This window comes from Phascolarctos cinereus, unplaced genomic scaffold (genome assembly GCF_003287225.1).
Source record: "Phascolarctos cinereus isolate Bilbo 61053 unplaced genomic scaffold, phaCin_HiC Scaffold_726;HRSCAF=1367, whole genome shotgun sequence".
NCBI lineage: Eukaryota > Metazoa > Chordata > Mammalia > Diprotodontia > Phascolarctidae > Phascolarctos > Phascolarctos cinereus.
Window position 1 is genome coordinate 328,453,181 of NW_027556098.1, and position 12,649 is coordinate 328,465,829.

The window sequence follows — 12,649 nt, forward strand, 5'->3', positions numbered from 1 at the left end:
AAGGAAGGGAATGTATAAGTGCCCAATTGGACCTACATTTCTCTCCCTAGTCTGTGTACAATTGAAATATCAGAAAATTGTAAACCTTGTTATTTTTTCTGTGGTCCACAAAAATTACTTTGTTTTTTGTTGGTGTTTGCTTTGAATATATTTTACATTTACTTATCTATGTATGTGCTATGTTCCCTCAGAAGAGGACAAGCTCTTTGAGGGCATGAACTCTTAACTTTTTACATTTGCATCATTATGTATATTTGCACAGTGTGTTGCACTAAATAAATGCTTCTTGAATTAAACTGAATTTCAAGCTGACATTTTATATGGGGCTTTGGGGCGGGAGTGGGGATTGGGTGATGTATGCGATGCAGCTAAAACCTATGGCATATGATTGAGCATGTGGGAATTTTTCAGTGACTGGCCAATCATAATCAAGTTTTGGGAGACCCTTTCCCCTTAGTAAATAGGAAGCATCAGCCTGTGACCTACTGACACCAACAGGATGTATGCTTTTTAAGATCATAGCTTTTACCATCAAAATATTGGGTATTATCTACTAAAAGATATTAGCTTTGTGCATAGGATGATTGGCAGTCCCATCCATGACATGTCCTATTTACAAGTTCCAGTAAAAAAATAAACAGTGGTTACTGTTCTTCATTAGGGGCAAATGAAAGTGATCTATCCTTATCCATACCAAGCCAAAAGAGGTCCTGTACAATGTGAAGAGCCTAAAAGGAACCCTTTATTATCAATGGATTGAGTTTCATCCTCTAGTAAAATAAAATGTCAGAATTTTGAATGGGAGAATAAAATTAAGACCATATAATTTGATTTCCATTTTTATTTAGAAGACTCTAAGGGCAAATATCTCTCTATGTAGATATATGTACATAAATACATATAATGTGTATATGTCCATCACAAGAATCCTTGACAAAACAGCAGAATGGGAATGAATACTGATCTCCATTTTGCTGCTCCTGATGTTGATGTTTATGAATACAAATTTGTAGACTCTGTTAATATATATTATGTATTTGAGAAAAAAATAATAAAGTTGGCAGATGCCTCCTTACGGCTGATGGCTGGAGACAGAAAACCACATGGTAATGGGCAGCTGCATTCATGACAAATCAAATTGAAATCAGGAGAACCTATACATCTTCATTGTACACTAATTCAATTAATTACATCCAGAAAGCAGACAATGATGCTATTTCCACTACAGACAGCTTGGAACACAAAACACAATCTGTGCTGGGCCCTCTGTCTTATTCCCTTTCAGACTCATGTGGATGTCAGAGATAAGTTGGGGGAAAAGGGTATAGATGAGGGTTTGGTGGTTTACTTAAGAGAATTGGGGGAAAAAGAAAAAAAACCCATAAAAACAAAATTTAAAAAGAAAAAAAAAGCATTGTTCTTCCATGAGAGAAAATGGGGTGGTAGAGATGATGTCATGTCAAATGGTTATAAACTAAAGACCCAGAGGCAGTTGGCACAGGGAAATCTGTGGCTCTCAAATGAGGTTTCTGCTTTGTTATATTAGCTGCTGAGGCTTTCTTTTTCTGAAATTTAGAAAACCCTCTCTAAAGATTTATGGGCCTGTAGAAAGGCTTCTTTCAAGCCCTGTCAAATAGAGGCACACAAGAATACAGAAACCATAATAAATGCTTGGCAGGATTCTCTCATCCCCAAATGCACTTTCCTCTTCTATGTATTTAATATAAATACATACTCTACTTAAATTCACTTCTGTACTCAGTTATCTGTACAGCATGGTGAAATTAAAACAACGCTCATCTTAGAAAAGATACTATGGAAGATGCTAGTTGGGGGTGAATCCTTGGTTCTCAAAGCCTCAGTTGAATGACAACAGTCATGTCTATCTTATCTTCCACAGATTTCTTTTCTGAAAAAAGTTTTTGTAAATGTTGGAATAATCTATGAGGGTATCTTGCTGTTACTGTAATCTGTCTATATTTATAGGGCTCTGTCGATTCAACATATCTCATGTCACATGCATGAAGATCAAACTAATTTTGACTGACAATAGTTAGGATAAGAGTTCTTAACCTGGGGTTGATTAATTTTCTTTTAATATTAATGTTTTAATATTTTTCTTTTAATTTTTGTAACTGCATTTTAATATAATTGGTTTCTTTTCTAATCTAATCTGATCTTATAGATTTTATTTTATGCATTTATAGACATTAATCTGATAAGGAATCTGTAGGCTTAACAGGGGTCCTGTGGCACCAGAAAAGATTGAGCCCTTCTGAGCCAGAAGATGGGATTGCTGTTGTTTATTGTTTTAGTTGTGTCTGACTCTTCATGACCCCATTTGGGGTTTTCTTGGCAAAGAAACTGGAGTGGTTTGCCATTTCCTTCTCCAGCTCATTTTACAGATAAAGAAACTGAGGCAGACAGAGTTAAGTGACTTTCCCAGAGTCACACAGATTCTAAGGATATGAGACCATATTTGAACTCAGGAATAGGAGTTGTCCTGACTCCAGGCCCAGCACTCTATCCACCACAAAACCTAGCCACCCTAGAAAATGGGATACCCATCTGAAAATCAGGCCTATTATAAGTATTTCTCCACTGACATATTCATTTGATGCCTCATATTGGTGTGATGGTGAATATGGGTCTTTCAAGGCTATGTCTTCAGTACTCAAGCTCCAGCAGACTTTCCAAGAGGGAAAGGTTTTGAACATAGTGATTCTCTGCGTGTGTCTGTCATCCAAGGACAAACCTGGCTAAGTTCCAAAAGGTTTGTCACTGGTCTGGGCACAGAGTGTTGTTTTTTTCCCCCCAGTCACAGTAACTCCTGAGAATGTTATCTGCATCGGTGGAAGGCATAGTCTCCAAAACACAATTGCTTAATATTTGTTTTCTTTTATTAACTTCTTGGCCATTTTTCTTTCTGCCAGGAATTATTATGCAGAAAAAGTTCATTGTGGGGACTTTTCTATGATCACCACTCTGAGGGAAAAGACAAGTAAAGCAAACCATCCTTTTTCTGCATGGACCCATAGAACAACGGAGCTAGAAGGGACCTTAAAAGATATTTAACCTAATCCCCTGCTATCACACCTCTCCTTCCTCTCCATCTGAACTGACTCAGATTAGAATATAAACCCTTGAGAGCAGGGGCTATGTTTTTGCCTTCCATCATACCTGCAATACTTACTACAGTCCCTTGCACATAGTAAGAATTCAATAAATGCTGGATGATTGGCTGATGGAGATCCAAAGGAGGGAAGTCATTTACCTAACATCACTTCATCCATGTTAGTTAAATTGACTTATTTCTCTAATCTTCCAGGAGGAACTGTTGGGCATATAAGGCAACAGATAGGACCAATTATGGGCAAGTCCTCTAAAAGTACTGTTGATGAGTAAAACATGGGAATGGCCAGGTGATACAGAGAAACAGGTATACAAAATTATTACCCAACATGATAAAAAAAACAATACACATCTACATACCCAGTAAATATTTTTGGAGTTTAATCCATGTATTTTCCATTCTTCCCATTTCATTTCTCAGAAAGTTGACAGGGATATACACAATGGATATACTCAATACTTGTTTGTCTAATTAATTATTACTATTGCCTAATTAATTCTCCTTGTAGTTCTTGTGATTGAAGAATTGTCACCAATTAGATGGGAAATGGAGTATATAATGGTAACTTGGGGTATGTCCTGTCCTTTGTTGTTCATGCTGACCCTGTAGAATGTATACTGGCCTACCCTCTCAGATATTTAAACTCAGAGTTTCTTCTCCTAGAAGAAGAATAAAATATTGTTTATCATAATTTTATCAAGTGCCTTATAAGTTTAAAATGATACATAACGTGAATTATTATTCATCTTGAAAGTAATCATGGGCAGTTTTAGAAACTTGTCCACGGAAATAGGAACTGGACCCAGACTATCAGTTGTACTGGAAATTCCTGGGAGAGGAAACTTCCTCCACCAAAGCTCATTCTCAGCAATTACATGGTCTTGGAGCATTGCTTAGAGTTCCTTTGGAAGTTAGGTGATTTGCTTGCAGTAAAAGAGACAATGGGTATCAGAGGCGAGCCTTGAATCCAGAGTTTGCCTTTTAGGCCAGCCCTCTAGCTGCTATGCTAAGCTGTTTCTAACTGTCCAGACTGTTTGCACATTGGCAGAGCTGTACAGATGTTAAGAAAAAGTAGAGTATGGTCATTAGGTAAATGTTCTGAGAATGAAAGTTGGAAGGGAGGAAGGTGCTAATTCTTTCAACCAAGTCAACATTAATCATGGTTCCCATTTAAGCAGCATTTCATAATTATAAAATGCCAGCAAATAGATCACCATAACATCACAAAACAATTTGGAAACAAAAGATCTATGTTATAGTCCCAGATTGGACATTTGTTAAACTGGGATCTTAGAAATTTCTCTCACAAGAGGGACTTCTAAAGGGAAGAATGTGGTCTTCCCTACTACTTCTTCTTTAGCATATAGAACATGACCTGTATGGTGAATGGGAAAGTGATTCAATTTCATCCACATTATGATGTGGTTTACAAAGTGCTTATAAGCTTTGTAATGACAATGAATACAATTAAATAGTAACAAGAAAACTTTCTTCACAACTCTGTGAGGGAAGGAATGCAAGTATTATCATCTGCTTCTTACAGATGAGGAAACTGAGGCTCAAAAAGTCTGAGACCATGCAAATAATCACTATCTGACCCAGAGCTCAAACCTAGATTTTCCATTTCCAAATTCAAGTTACTTCCTACTGCTGTATATAGTTCTCTCATTGTTCCTTCTTTGGGGTGAATGGGCTAGATTGAAAGAAAAATATAGAATTATTAGAGAGACTGGATCTATGATTTCAAAGGTATAGGAATCACCATTGACAAAAAGCAGGTCAGCACCTTCCCTGAAACTTAAAATCTTAGAGAGGTGCCTCCAGAGCAAAGAAGTTAAATGACCTGTTCAGGGTCACAAAGCCAGAACTTATCAGAGATGGGACTTGAACCTGGGTTCTCTGGCTTCCAGGCCAACTCTGTCTATTATTCCACACTGTATCTAATGTATTATAGCATTTTCCTTATTTACAAAACTGTGTTAAAGTATAGATAGGCATCAAATGATTGTGAACAAACACTGACACCTGGGTAAGTGCCATTCTAGCTGGCTAACCACAAATTAGACAGTTTCTATCTCTATTTTATAAGGTGTTTCAAAATAATAGAGAAACTACTGGATATAAGGAAGAAATCTCTGGTTCCTAAGTTCCAACCTGTCAGCTTAACTGACATTTATTTCCAGATGCTTAGATGAAGAATACAAAATGCTCACCCATTAGTGAACACATTCTATATTCTTTCTCTCTTCAAAGAGACATATATTGGGAGAAAAAGGGTATATGATGTGGAACTAAGCTTTTAGTTGACATTACTTCCTCAGCCACAGTTCCAGTACAGGCAACTTACATGATATAAAGATCCCTGGATCTGGAGGCAGAAGACCTAGGGTTGAGTCATATCCCTAACACTCACTCCTAGTTCTGGTCATCTTTTTCTTTTCTTATCTTTTCTTTTCTTTTCTTTTCTTTCTTTTTTCTTTTTTTCTTTTCTTTTCTTTTCTTTTCTTTTCTTTTCTTTTCTTTTTTCTCTCTCTCTCTCTCTCTCTCTCTCTCTCTCTCTCTCTCTCTCTCTCTCTCTCTCTCTCTCTCTCTCTTTCTTTCTTTCACAATGGGGTTAAGTGACTTGCCCAAAGTCACATAGCTAGTAAGCGTTATGTGTCAGAGGCCAAATTTGAACTCAGGTCCTCCTGAATCCAGGACCAGTGCTCTATTCACTATGCCATCTAGCTGTCCCTCCTGATCATCTTTTTCTCTGATCTAAATCTCTCTTCATTGGAGCCAAACACAGTAGACTGAAGCCAGCTTTCTAAAAAAAAAAAACAAAAACAAGTCAATCTGAGCTGTATGGATGTTAAGAAAGTCAAGTTTGTTCATCAACTACAAGTTCTGAGGATGAAAGCTGGAAGGGAGGAAGGTACTAATTCCTTCAACCAAGTTGATATTAACCATGGTTCACATTTAAGCAGTGACTCCTAATTATAAAATGCAGCAAATAGATCAGCATAGCATCATAAAATAATTTTGGGGGGAAAAAGATCTATGTTCCAGTCCCAGCTCAGACATTTATAAATTGTGATACTCGAAATTTGTCTGGACTGCAGCTTCCTTATCTGTATATTTCAGAGGCTATCTTGGAGAAGAAATGACTCACAGGGTACATGGGAGTTACATTCTAGTATCTGAAGGGAAATTACACGGAAGGAGGGATCAACATCATTGAATTTGGCCCCAGAAGGCACAACCAAGAACAAGGAGGGAAAACTACAGTGGTGAATTTAGGTTTTAAAAACACTTATCAATAATTGGAGCTATCAATAGTAGAATGGGCTGCCAAGGTAGAGTTTGTATAAGCACTAGCTAGGTAAGTTACAGACGTGATTTTTCTTAAGTGCTTACTTGCCCGTGTCGCCATCTTCCATCCCTGCCCAAACTCACTGAACTCCAGTAGCTCCATATTGCATTGAGAATCAAATTAAAAATGCTCTACTTGGCATAGAAATGCCTTCATATACTGCCCCTCCTTACCTTTCCAGTCTTCTTAAATTTTATTCCTTTCCACATACTCTCTGACACATGAACTCTGTCCTGCCTGATGATCCTCCCATCTCTGTAGCTGTTCACTATTTTCCATGCAGGGAATTCCCTCCCTCCTTATCTCAGCCTCCTGGATTCCCTGGTCTCTTACAAAGCTCACCTCCTACAAGAGGACTTTCCTAGACACCTGCACTGTTAGCATCTTCCCTCTGAGATTACCTCCCATTTTTGTTACACAAAACTTGAGAATTACTTGCTTATTATCTCCTGCAATCGAATGTGAGGTCCTTGAAGGCAAGAACTGCATTTTGGTTTTTTTCCCCTCTTCTTTGTATCTTTGGTGCCTGCTTCATATATAGTACATACTTAATAAATACCTGTTAGGTATGGACTAGACTGGTTGTCCTCTGAGGTCGTTCTGAATGCTGAAATTTTGTGATACACTCATTACCTTAGCTCTAATTCTCTTCTGACTCTGACATATTATAATTCTCTAATTCTATTTGTACATATTCATGTCCCTATCTTACAAATGAAGAAACTGACTTTCAGAGAGGTAAATGACTTGTCCAAAGTCACCATGATAGCAAGTGTCAGAGTCAGGGTTTTGAACCCACATTCTTCCTACTTCTTCCCCTATACCATGCTGACTCATTGAATATTACATTTGATAAATTCTATTTAACATGTGTTTTCCTGTTGACTTCTAATTGTATCCTACTGGGAGAAAATGCTTACTGTCCTTTGATCATTCTGATAGAAGTGCATATGCAAATGCTGCACAGAACCAAAACTGGCCTATCCACGGGGCATGTTCAGAAAATGGAAAGGAAATGGAAATCATTCTAAAAAGAAAGGCATTCACTGTAAATAATCTTCCTAAGCAGGATGAGGCCACAAGGGGCTTTTCTTTCTTAAAGCTGCTCGTTGGCATCTCTAGGTTTTCATGCCTTAATTCATTACCAAGTGATGTTAATTATGTATTTTATTATGCATAACAAACATAAATTACATATATAGTTATTCATAATTGTATTAAAATATGTATTATCTATCCTTGAGAGTGAAAGCCCTTCTTTAAATTGGGGAAGTTTGTTTGGGGAGCAGAGTATGGATTGTATTAATGATCCTCACATTAATCATTTTTTTTTAAACTGTGAAGGTCACCCTCCTATTTGAGGTGCTGACTGAATTCCTTTCACAAGGTTTGCAAGCCCACTTCTGTATGCAAAGCAGCAGATTATCAAGTGTGCTGCATTATCACCCTGCGGGCCTGTAGCATTTATTTAATTAAGATGTTGTTATAAGATGCTTTACCATGACACTGTTGCATATTAAAACTTGTCTGGAAAATGTGATGAATATCAGGAAAAATAGTTTGTAAGCAAAATGCTTCCCATTGGCCAATCCAACCAATTCTGCTCCCCCACCTCCATTAAATTATTGGGGATTTGTTTTGTGTACTCCTTGTATATATATTTGTTCATATTGTATTTCCTCAGGGGAATGTATGCTCTATGAGGTCAGGGACTATTTTGTTTTTGTCTTTGTATCAATCAGCGCTTAGTACATAGACTTCTAGCAGACAGTTAATAAATTTTTGTTTATGACTTAATTAGTCTTGTGAACCCTTAGACTTCACATTGGAAGTGCCCTTTACCCTTGGGGCTTCTCCCTCTGTTTACATTATTCCTTTCCAAACTTCCATTTCAAGGAGAACAACTAGACCAGCTATATCATCATTGCTCTTCTGTGGCTGTACCCCTGACTCTCAAACTTCCTCTGCAAAATCCCATTGCTGGGTATCTTTATCTTTTGCTTCCTTCCAATTTTCAGCTTTTTTTATGTGTTACCTTCTCTCATTAGAATGGAAACTCCTCAAGGTGGCGTCTGTCTTTCTTTATGCTTGAATTTTTATCCATGTGCATCCATTATGTATCAACATAATAAACAATAAATACTCAATTTGTTGTATTTGCTTAGATTAGAAACTGCTTTGTAGATTATAAGGTAATAAGGAAACTGCTATTATTGTCATTATTATTAAGAACATAAAATTATCCTCTAATAGGAAAAAATACTACATTTTCAAGATATCCAACAGTCTTTCAATTTATTATCAAAGGAGGATATCTCAGTGTCTCCTTAGTGAACTGAGGTGAGAGAAAGTGAAATTCCCTTTCAACAGAGATCCTTAAGCCTTTGGACATTCTCATCCACTTGGGATGATTTATGCATGTTCTTGACTGGATTCATAGGGATATATCTGATGAATATCAAAGTCTTTGGGGGTCTCTTCAGGATTCTAAGATATTTACTAGAAAGCAAAAACCTTGGTGTTTAAATCTAGGCTCCATCACTTATCAAGCCAAGGGAATGTAATGAGATAATGCAGGGTTAGGTTTGCAAAGACTTAAAAGTTCTAGCCCCAGCCCTGCCATTAACTCAGAAGCACAGAATGTCAGAGTTGGAAAAGGCCACCTGGTCTAACCCAAAACTGCCTTCAAATCTCTTCTATCACACAACAAAGTGGTCTAATTCAAGATCTTATGCCTTTTGTGACCTTGTCATTTCATCATTAGTAAAGTGAAGTGAGCAGAACCAGAAGAATAATTTATACTACAATATCAATATAAAAAGGAATAATTTTGAAGACTTATAAATTGAAAAAAAATTGAAATAAGCAGAATAAGGAGAGCAATGTTTATAACAACAGCACAAAGACAACAACCAAACATTATGCCAGAGGACCAATGGCAAAATATACTATCCACAGCTTGACAGGAAGGTAATGAACTCAGGATTCAGAATGAGACATTTTTTTTGGACAGAGTCAATGTGGGAATTTGTTTTACTTGACTATGCATATTTTTACAAGACTGTTGCATTTTCCCCCAATGTTTGATGGGAGTGAGACAAAATAAACTTCTGTTAATTAAAAATATATATTTTAAAAAAGTAAGTGAGCATATTGGACAAGATGACCTCTAAGGATTTTCCTGCTCTAAAAAGCTATGGTTCAGTGATTCTAAACATGTCAATGTATCCACCATCATTTTTACTACATATATTCTCAATTTGTCATCTAGATACATTTACCAGAGGAGAAAAAAAAGTGAGGACAAAACCTTCATTACTTTTAGGAAAAATTGTTCCCAACCAGAAAGAAATTTAATCACATCTTTCAACTGAAGCAAATCAAGGTGCCAGCAGACTTAAGTGGTTTTCTGTAGATATCTTTGGATGCCCACCAAAATACTTTGCTTTAGGAAATACTGAAGGAAAACAATATTCAGAACAAGACTAACAAATCTCATAAAATATAACAAAATCCTCATTAATGGTAGTTGAGGGTAGGAGAGGTTGGAAAGGACCTTGAAGGCCACATGATTAGGCGTCACTGAAGGATGCCCACCACAACATGAAGCTGTGGATCATGAGTATTTATTCCCCAAGCCATAGAACATCAAGCTAAAATGGAGAGAGAATTGGTCTTGGAACCAGGAAGGCTTGAGTTCAAGTCCCACTTTTAAAATGTACTAACTCCGTGATCCTTGTCAAGTTACTGAGACAACAGTCTAAGACTATGTTACAGAGAAAATACTAACCTGAACGTTCAGAAAGAATTTATTCAGCTAGGGTTTTCCTCTGTCAATGAAACCGTAGGTCCAATCCAATCCCTATAGTATGCATATACAGCCACCCCACCCCACACTTCCACCCGCTCCACTCTATAGTATCCATACATCCACCCAGCTGTGTACATATACACAGAAGTGTATTTATAAACATATATACATTATTGTCAGGGGAATTAGGTGGTGCAGTGGATAGAGCACTGAGCTTGGAATCAGGAAGATTCATCTTTCTGAGTTCAAATCCTGCCTCAGACACTTTCTAGCTATGTGACCCTGGGTCACTTAGCTTTTGTTTACCTCAGTGTCCTCATCTGTAAAATGAATCGGAGAAGGAAATGGCAAACCACTCAAGTATCTTTGCCAAGAAAACCCCAAATGGGCTCATGAAGAATTGGATACAACTAATCAACCAAATAATAACAACATTAATAGAAGTAAGCAATATGACATCATTAATAAGAAGCCTTGGAGTCATGCCTGATCTGGGCCCAGTGCCAGCCTCTAGCATATACCAGTTCTGTGAGAATAAGTTACTTAAATCGCAATGCTCTAATAGGTAAACATGTAAGAATATATATTATGGATGAGTTCCTAATCTAAAGTGGAAAAGTTTTCACAGTGGAAGTTATTCACACTGAAGAAAGCGCAAGTCTAAAACAAAAACAAATACACACACCCACACCACAGAGATACACATATATGTAAAACCCATTATGATTTTATTTCATTGGATTTTTACACAACTATTTTAGGCAGGTCATGCAAGAATTATTACCATTTTACAGATGGTGAAACAGAGTCTCAGAGAGGTTAGGTGATCTGCTTAAAGTCATATAACTCAAAATTAATATTTCAAGGGCCACAAACCTAGTACAGAACTAGAGCTACTCTTTTCTCTAGATCACGCTTCCAGAGTTTTTCCTATATAGTTCATAGGATAATCTGTTTCAAACTCTTCATCTTGCTGATGATGAAATGGGTCCAGAGAAGTTATGATTTGCCTGAAGTCACATACACAGGAAGGGGCCGAACCAGGATTCTAACCCAGATCCTCTGACTCTCCATTCTGTACTCTTTCAATCACATTTCTCTTGGGCTTTATCTAGCTCTACATGGTTGAAGGCTTACCTTTTGTTTCGTTTTTAGAAGTGACAAGGACAGTTAAGGTTTTTGAGAAATCTCTCCAAATTTCACAGTAAGATTTTGGAGACCTAATAATTGTGTACAATGGTTTAAGTATGGTTGCTTAGTTACTCAAGTCAGATTAGATGATCTTGAAGGTCTCTTGAGCTTTAAGTCCTATAAAGTAAGGACCCTGGTGGCTAATTAACTGAATGTTGATCTTAGCTGGGAATTAAAATGCATTCACAGTGTTATATGTGCCTTTAAGAAACTATTTGTACTGAATACAATCTGCTAGATGAGTAACAAGATACCTGGGAGAAACCACACGACCAAATGTGACAGTACGGTCTCTAAATGACTCTTCTGCTACACACAGAGGTTAGATAGGGCTAATACGGCCTATAGAAACCAGCACCCAGGAGAAAAGTCTTAAAAACTGTTGCATTATATGCTTTAGAAACTGAGTATTATTTGTTCCCTGCTCTTCCTCTCTTCTCCCAAGCCAACATCTGAATATATTAAATTACCCGAGGAACTTGCTATCCAAAGATTCTTATACAAAAACATAATAATAATAATAATCTGCCAAGTTAAAACCATTTGACACTGAATATATATCACTGCCCCCTCCCTACCCATTACCATCCACCACCCTTTTAGAAAAATTCTCCGGTGATAGGAATTCCATTACACACATACCAATTAGTCAGCCTTGTTCTAAACCTCCTGTGGACAGAAGGCTGCCTCATCTTAGGTCCTTATTCCAAACACAAAATCCTTCTGTAATCAGTCTCATTAGAACACACAGCAGGCTTGGCTGTGAAAATCTGGGGACTCAGATTTCTGAAGGATATGCTATATTTTCACATTTGATGTGACCACTTGAAATTATAGCAATTAAAATATTCTCCCTTCACTTTGCAGATGCCAGCCACTTCTGGACTGTGACAATGTGATGATAACAGATGGAGGCTGCTTCAAAGACCTCCCAATGATTTCAGCAGTGACAAAACATCATGTTATACTTCTCCAGGCACCTGAAAAATTCAAGTTCATCAATATGTGTACTCTTTCTCCCAATGAAGGTCACGACCCTGAAATGTTTGTAGATGGTTTCCTAAATGTTCTTCCTATTGTTGCCCGCTTCTTACTGGGAAAAGCTCTGGCCAAGCTCATACAGGGATCAGGAAACCTCCATCAGACATATTATGCCATTAAA

General features: G+C 37.3%; 1 protein-coding gene across 4 annotated transcripts in view; it reads right to left on the reverse strand.

Annotated features, from left to right (window-relative positions):
* DLG2 (discs large MAGUK scaffold protein 2) overlaps nt 1-12,649 on the reverse strand; it is a 1,818,644-nt gene that overhangs the window by 1,181,727 nt on the left and 624,268 nt on the right. The gene's annotated exons all lie outside the window — the stretch shown is intronic.